The 7,902-nt window shown below is 35.1% G+C and overlaps 1 pseudogene; it reads right to left on the bottom strand.

Annotated features, from left to right (window-relative positions):
- Positions 1–4,025: 4,025 nt before the first annotated feature.
- LOC110258414 (olfactory receptor 8I2-like) lies at positions 4,026–6,937 on the bottom strand (annotated as a pseudogene).
- Positions 6,938–7,902: the final 965 nt, after the last annotated feature.

Raw genomic sequence — 7,902 nt, 5'->3', positions numbered from 1 at the left:
AGGTAAGCTTAATACGATGTTGGATTGTGAGCAAATATTTGAAGGAGGGAAGTGTTAGTCATGCAGGTACATGGGAGGGGAGTGGTTCAGAAAGGGGAACGTCAGTGCAGAGGTCCATGCAGTGGATAGGTCATGCACCCTGAGGGGCAGAGAGTAATATGTAGTAAGAGTGTTATTTTATGTTGGGAGAGAGGAGAAGGAGAAGCAATAATGAAGAATCTGTGTGTCTATGGTGGTAAGTGCTTTGGAGAAAAACTAAGAGTAGGGACTGCATGGAGACAATTGGACCTCTTCTATTAAAAACAAATTTTAGGGTTCCTACTGTGTTGCAGTGCATTAAGAAACCAAGGGCAGTGTGCAGTGGCTCTGGTCACTGCAGAAGTGCAAGTTGGATTCCTGGCACAGTGCATTGGGTTAAGGGTCCAGCATTACTGTGTTTGTGGCTCCTATTCAAATTCCATATGCTATGAGGGTAGCCATAGTATTTTAAAATTTTTTTTCTCAAGGAAATTTCTTCAGAGTCTTCAGTGATATGGTCACACTGAAAGAAGAGAAGTATAAAATATTAAATATATATATATATATATGGAAGAGGTGAGAATCAGGCAAATGGAATAGTAAAAATGGTGTTCTATAAAAATAGTTATTCTATTATAATATTTTGCATCACTATTTTGTTAAAAAAATGTGTGAAAAATACAATATACTGTATTTAGACTCACTTTGATAATCATTGTCTTTTTAGAAGAATTTGTTATACTGAATAAATATAAAATTACTTTTTTTTCCAATATGTTCATGTTTTGTAACACCAATTGTTCTATATTTTTTCTAAAATGTATTTTTACTCTTTCATTTCTTTAGCTATTTTTAGATTCTCAGACCATTTCCCTTTCCCATATTTTGAAAGCAAATATCCTATGTAAAAATCTTACATAAAAATCTTAACTTACTTTACAGTACTTTTTCCAATTCAGACAATATCTGGAATTCATTTCTGAACTGATCTCTAATCTTTGTGTAGGGGCAAGAGAGTGAGTCTGACTCTGCCTGCTATCAAAAAGTCACTTTCATTGAGTAATTTAGTTCCTCAGGAATTTCTAGTCTTTCTTGAAGTAAAAGAAATTAAGGAGGTCTCCTGTGGTGCAGCTGGTTAAGGATTCAGCATTGTCACTGCAGTGACTTGGGTTGCTGCTGGGTGTGAGTCTGAACCCTGGACCCCTAGCCTGGGACCTTCTGCATGCTGTGAGCACAACCAAAAAAAAAAAAAAAAGGAAATGTGAAACATAATTTTATTTTTTCTTTACATTGATAGAAAAGATGTTTTAAAGCTGTGAAATAGAACACAAACTAGAGAAACACAAATGTTAACAGGTGTATTTTAAGGGCACTGCAGTATAAATACATGGAAAAAATACTCAGTATTTTTATTTTGAAGCCTGATGAGGTAAACATTTTAAACAGATTGTCTTTTATTCCAGCCTAATGAAAAAAAGAAAAAAAATATCTGGGTCATTTTACAAACTGTGATCACTGTGGGGACATTGTTCTAAACATTATTAAGTTGATCATCTGGCCTGGTCAAGTGCTAGAGTCTGGAGAGAAGGAAAGACTAGAGAAAATGCAAAGATATATAAGGCTCATTCTGGACATGTGTATCACAGATTCTAGAGGGAAGGAATATAAAGAGCATCGAGAAGAGAGAAAGATGGAAGTTTTACACATAAATAAATATGAAGAGAATATTGAAACTATATAAGGAAATTTAATCATAACTTTGGTCAAATAAATTATATTTTTGCTTGTGATTAGTGAGAAAAATATGGCACTTTTTTCTCTTAGAAACAAGCAAGGAAACATAAAAGCATAAAAATAACAATTAGGTACATAATTTTATTGATACCAAAATGATAAAATCTTAGAATTATCTACATATGATTAATACATATGCAAAAACAAGTGAAAATTGATACATACAATTAGACCAAGGGTAAATATAAATACAGTTCAGCAGTCTTGATGTTACAGATATTTACAAAAAATTGAGCAATGTGGTTATAATTCATGAGAGAAAATCTTTGAAATGAAAGGAAAATATACTGAGGTTAATAGGTCTCCATGATGATGATGAAAAAATATTGAGAGCAACCAATCTGAATTACACTCTGCTTCAGAGGAAAAAGAAATTCATGTAGACTTGACAAAAGAAATGACTGATAAGACAGAAGCCTCAATATATCCCTAGAGTAATGCATAGTATGTTTCAAGTTGTCACTTATAATGGTTCATAGCATAGTATTTTACATTATAAAATGAACCTTGCAGGAGTCAGAAGACATTTGTAGATCAGAGAAGAAAATTAAAATTTTAAAACCAAGTAAATATGTGTGCACAAACAGAGCCTTTCACATGAATTATCTTTAGCTACTTATTTCCAAGACTGAGGCTGATTTTTTATAGGAGATTTGTCTGTGGTACAGGATATGTGAGAAGGCTTAACCAGAGATTTATACATTTCTATATGATTGTAAATCCTATAAATCTCTGTATACTCATTTCTATATCTTAACCATAAGGAAAAATCAGGTGAAAAGAAATATGTTAATTACTATGCCATTTTATCATATAAATAAGATGTTTTTGCAGGAATTATAGAAATAGAAGTTTCAACTAAATTAATGTGTTTTTGAATGCCAAAATGCACACATTCCAAATACCAAAGAAAGAGATCAACATGACTAAGGTAGAATCCCTGCCCTTGATGCATGAATCCCTATGCTTCCACAAGCAAATAAAATGCAAAGAAAGTATTTAATTACATATTGTGTATGTGATACATTAGCAATGTGTTGTGGATAGGAAAAATATAACATAGCAAACTCTTCTGTCAGAGAGCTTGCATACTTGGAAAGAAAAATATCATAAACACACATTTTATTTTTAAAGCACCTCATCAAATTCCTTTTAAAATATATTTTAAATGTGATGTCCCAAATCCTTTAGTTACTACTCAATGATTCATGCTCAGTAAAGGTGGTAATGAGGGTTACATCTTCTCCAGTGATCATTTTGTAACAGTGCCTGGGAGAGTTCATTAATTGAGGTTTACCTTAAATCTCCTTTCAAGGAAAATAATAAGGAAACAGTTTCCCCTTTTAATACTACATACTTAGTGAAGGTTTTTCTGCCTGCTTTAGAGAAATGAGAATCTCTACAGATTCCTTCTAAAATGCCTAGGGAATTATGCTACTGCTAGTACTTCATTCATCTACACAAACACTCACATAGACACATTCACATTTAAATGTTTATCAAATCTTTGAACTTAGGGAGGAAGATCAAGGTGATGAAGAAATTAAACTGCTCTTTTTGATGGAGAATGAACTCCACTTCATAAATGCATTGCTTTTGAAATAAATGATCAAAATTATAATTGTTATAGTGAAATGAATCTACATGGCCAAGAGATGTCTCTGTATTACCCTGTGTCTCTTGTTCTCATTGATCACCACTGGAATAACTTCAAAAACCCACCCCTTCAACCCTGGACTTACATTTGTTAATGCTGCACATTTTTTTTTTTTTTTTTTTTTTTTTGCTCTGTGGCTCTCAGCCATAATTGGAGTCATTATCTCTTCATTTTCTAGTTTACTATTACTCTCAATTTGCTGATGATTGAGAAAACAATATCAAACAATATGAAAAGTCAATAGAATAATTGTCTAACATGTTTTACTGTGATAATATGCTCACTCAAGGATAGTCAGGGAAAGATTCAGTTACTGGTCAGTTGCTTTCTTATTTGTGCATGTGTGTGTCTGAATAGTGTAATGAAATGAACTCAAAATGATTATTTGGTATCCCATACATATTAAATAATAATTTGTCTCTCACATTTTAAGATTCTATTATCAGTTATTTTGTGTTATGCTTTTTTGAGTTATTCTAGTAGTTTCCTAATTGTTGGAGCAATGGAGTGCTTGAAACCAGACAGGTGTGCTTTTCTTGCAGCACGAAGAGATTTGTCATGCAAAATGTTTTCTTTGTATGACTCTCAGGAGAGGACCTTTTTCATCTTTATTCTTCAAACTATAGATGAGTGGATTCAGCATTGGAATGACAGTGGTATAGAATACAGATGCCACCTGTGCTTGGGTCAAGGATGGTGTGTTATCAGGCTGCAAATATGTGAAAATCAGGGACCCATAGAAGATAGTCACACCCATGATGTGGGACACACAGGTAGAAAAGGCTTTTTTTCTGCCTGATGCAGACTTGGTCCTCAGGACGGCTGAGATAATGACAATATAGGTGATAATGATTATAAGAGAGAATTAAGAATGGTGAGCCCAGCCAAAACAAAGATCTCCATTTCTGTGCTGAATGCATGCACACAGTACAGGGGCAAAAGAGCTATGGTGTCACAGAAAATGTGATTGATGCTGGAATCACAGAATGCCAAACTGCTGATCACACAGATGGATATCAGAGAATTGGTAAAGCCTACTGTATGTAGCATTGTTCCCAGCCAGTTACACCCTTTCTGAGACATAATCACTGAATACAGTAAGGGATTTCAGGTTGTGACATAGTGGTCATAGGCCACTGATCCTAGAAGAAAACACTCACTACTAACCAAATCCAAAAAAAAAAAATACATTTGAACAAAGCAGCCAATGAAGGAGATGGTTTTCTGTTTTGACTGGGAATTCCCCATGCCTTGGGTGTTATAGTAGAGGAATAAAATATGTCAATGAATGGTAAATTGCTAAGAAAAAGGACATAGGTGTGTGAAGCTGAGAGTCAATTCTGCTTAACATAATCAGTCCAAGTTTCCCCAAAACAGTGAACAGATAAAAAGAAACACCAAGAAAAGGCTGACCCATAGCTCAGGGTGATTTGCAAATCCAGAGAGGATAAAGAAAGTCACCTTGGTGAAATTTTTCCCAGTTGTGTCTATCAGCTCAGGCCTTTGGCTTACCTGCCAAATAACAATAATGGAAGTTAGAGAAGGATGCAAATCTGAAGACTTGCTTATCATGATATATTTAACCTCCCACAATGGGATAGTGACCAATGAGATATGAATGTTAATGACATCAAGTTAATTGATAACATATGTATTATTTTTACTCTTTAAAGAGCTGATACAAGATTAAAAATTTTCAAAATCATACTTGTGTGGAATTGGTTGCACTCAAAAATAAATTTATCTGGAATGATTTTTGAAGATTTTCCTTCTAAGATTTAACAGCCTCTAACCTAGTATCACCGGTCACACACTTTGAAATTTACCTGCTGGAATAAATTATACTGTATTAGAAAATGTAAATGTTATTTAGGAAAGTAGGATCTGTAATTTGTGAATGTAATAATACTTTTGTGTGGCAGTCTTAAAATTTCAGCATTTAACAGCTACTTTAAAGGATTGATTTTGGAATGGATAAGCAAAGAGTTCCTGCTGTTTAGCACAGAGAACTGTACATAGTTACTTATGATGGAGCATGATAATATGAGAAAAAAAGTGTATATATTTATGTGTGACTGGGTCACCTTGCTGTATAGTAGAAAATTGACAGAACACTATAAACCAGCTACAATGGAAAAAATTAAAATCCTTATTAGTAAATAAATAAATACATAAATAAAGGATTGCTTTAAGAGCTTAATAAGATCTTAGATGGGCACATTTAATAGTTACTTGGAATCAATAAAATTTGCAAAATTTTGTAAAATATGTATATATACACATATTTATGTATTATATTAATATATAATATACACTATAAATTTATAAATTATATAAAACATATATAAAAATGAAGTAAGAAACACTGTATTTATTTTCCATGTTAATGCTAAAATTCCCTAGTTTTTTTCTATCACCTACCCTTTCTTCCAATTGGTGAGATATGACCAAATGAGGAACTTAATCTATATCATAGCCAAATAGTTTTGTATTTGTGCTTAGTAACCATGTGTGTTTCCAACATGAAATGCATGATTATCTATGATCTCAGGGGATAACTAATTCATTGCAATATGGTACTTTCCAAGTCAATGATAAAACACCTACAAACAGTGAAATAAATACAACTTGTTATATTTAAAACCAAAAATAATATGTAAGCTGATTACACTAGAAATTAGAGAACTCGCTTAGTTATACTGATATAAGTGGGTGATAAATAGTCAGAACTGAAACTAGAACTGCTTTTTTTTTTCTCTCTCAGGTTAAGGCAATTTAACCTCTGGCATTTTGCTAGAAATAGGTAACTGTTGCCTCTGCATCCCCACAACCACTTTCCCCCAACCCCCAGATCAGCTGGGGGTGATCCAAGGCCTTCATTGGCAACTCAGCACCCAGATCTCTCCCTTCCCAGGACAGGAGCCCAGGGCCTTGGATTGGTGTTGCCTGGATGGGTTGGGGGACTTTGGCTGCCTCCAGCAACCAACAGGCAGAGCCACACAGGGCCCCCCCCAGCCTGTCTTTCCTGCCAGGCCCCTCACCTCAGCTTCACCTTGCAGGGAAGCCAGGTAGTGATGCCTCTGGGGAGTGACCCTGGCCCCTGGACCCCAGCAGAGTAGTGCCCCCCATCCTGCCCATATTCTTAGCCATCCTGCCAGTGTGCACCTCCAAGTTAGCAATCCTTGGCCCTGGACTGCACAATGCTGACAAGGCCAAGGCCAGTCCTTCAGGTCTCCATAGAGGAGTGGTGAGCACGGGTGCTGGGGGCCCTGGTGGAGTGTACTGCCCAGGGAGCATCTGACTACTGGAGTTTAAGTGCACAGTGCAGCCCAGCTTTCTACTGGTATGCACTGCACACTGGTAGAGCATGCACAGGACCCACCCAGAGCCAGCCAGAGCCCCTGCCACTGTAAGTTGATGTGAGCATTTGGGAGCAGCCCCTGGTGATGCAGATGCAGGATAATGCATAGCCCAGCAGGGTGCCTAGACTGTGCTCCACCAGGCTCAAGGTCTGGGATCCTCAGGCATCACTCACCATGCTGTTGAAATGCAAGCTTATTTCAGACATTTAGCACTCTACTGTAGTAACCCAAAAGGACTTGATGTAATATTAAATATATTTAATCACTTAGTATCTCTCATGTTCACAGTGTTCCTCTTTGTCCATTATTTCCTTTAACTAGTATTTAGTCAATGGCAGCATTTTTGCCTTGCCTGTCATTAAAGGCACTTTTCTGAAAACTTACTGGAATATACAGGCTTTTGTAAAAAGAAAAAGTTTCTCAATATTAGAAACATACATGCACACACACAATAATGAAGAGGATGTTAAAATTAGACTTACCTGGGATTTAGTCTACAAAAGGAAATTTCTTTCCCTTTCAGACCTCTGCCAGCTATTTTCAGGGATATGTTCAGATTACAAGAAGCAAAAACATTGTGTAATATTTGTGAAATTCACCATATATTTTTGGCCTTAACTATATTGGCCTCAACAATTCTGAATCCTGTGAATTCCCAATAGAATAGCTTGAATCTGATATTATTTCTGTTGCTATTGTAAAAACAGAACTCTATCTTTTATATAATGGACACCTGAAGATATTAGGAATTTGATGGAAAAATCATTGGTGGTTTTGATGACAGTTCTGGATAATACCTATACTACATTCCATTGATAGAATAAAATTAAAAGCCAAATTAACAAAGTATTTATTTTGTGTGCCTTCTCAAAATTAAAATATATTTTTTAGCTCAAATTTATATTTATATTCAGGATTACTTTTTTTTTGTAGTGTATTTCTAAAACAGTCCCATAACAAAGGATTCTTTTCTGAAATTAGAGTTAAGCAATCTTTGCATACAAGCATCTCTTTTAAACTCATAAAATTAAATCATAAAGGAATTGGTCAATTAGCATCTTTGATCTCTTG

This window comes from Sus scrofa, chromosome 10 (assembly GCF_054392235.1).
Source record: "Sus scrofa isolate SSC_HxYL_T2T_F1_AM1 chromosome 10, Sscrofa_HxYL_maternal_Yorkshire_Landrace_v2.0, whole genome shotgun sequence".
NCBI lineage: Eukaryota > Metazoa > Chordata > Mammalia > Artiodactyla > Suidae > Sus > Sus scrofa.
Note: the sequence above shows the minus strand (reverse complement) of the source record. Positions and strands in the feature narration are given on the sequence as shown.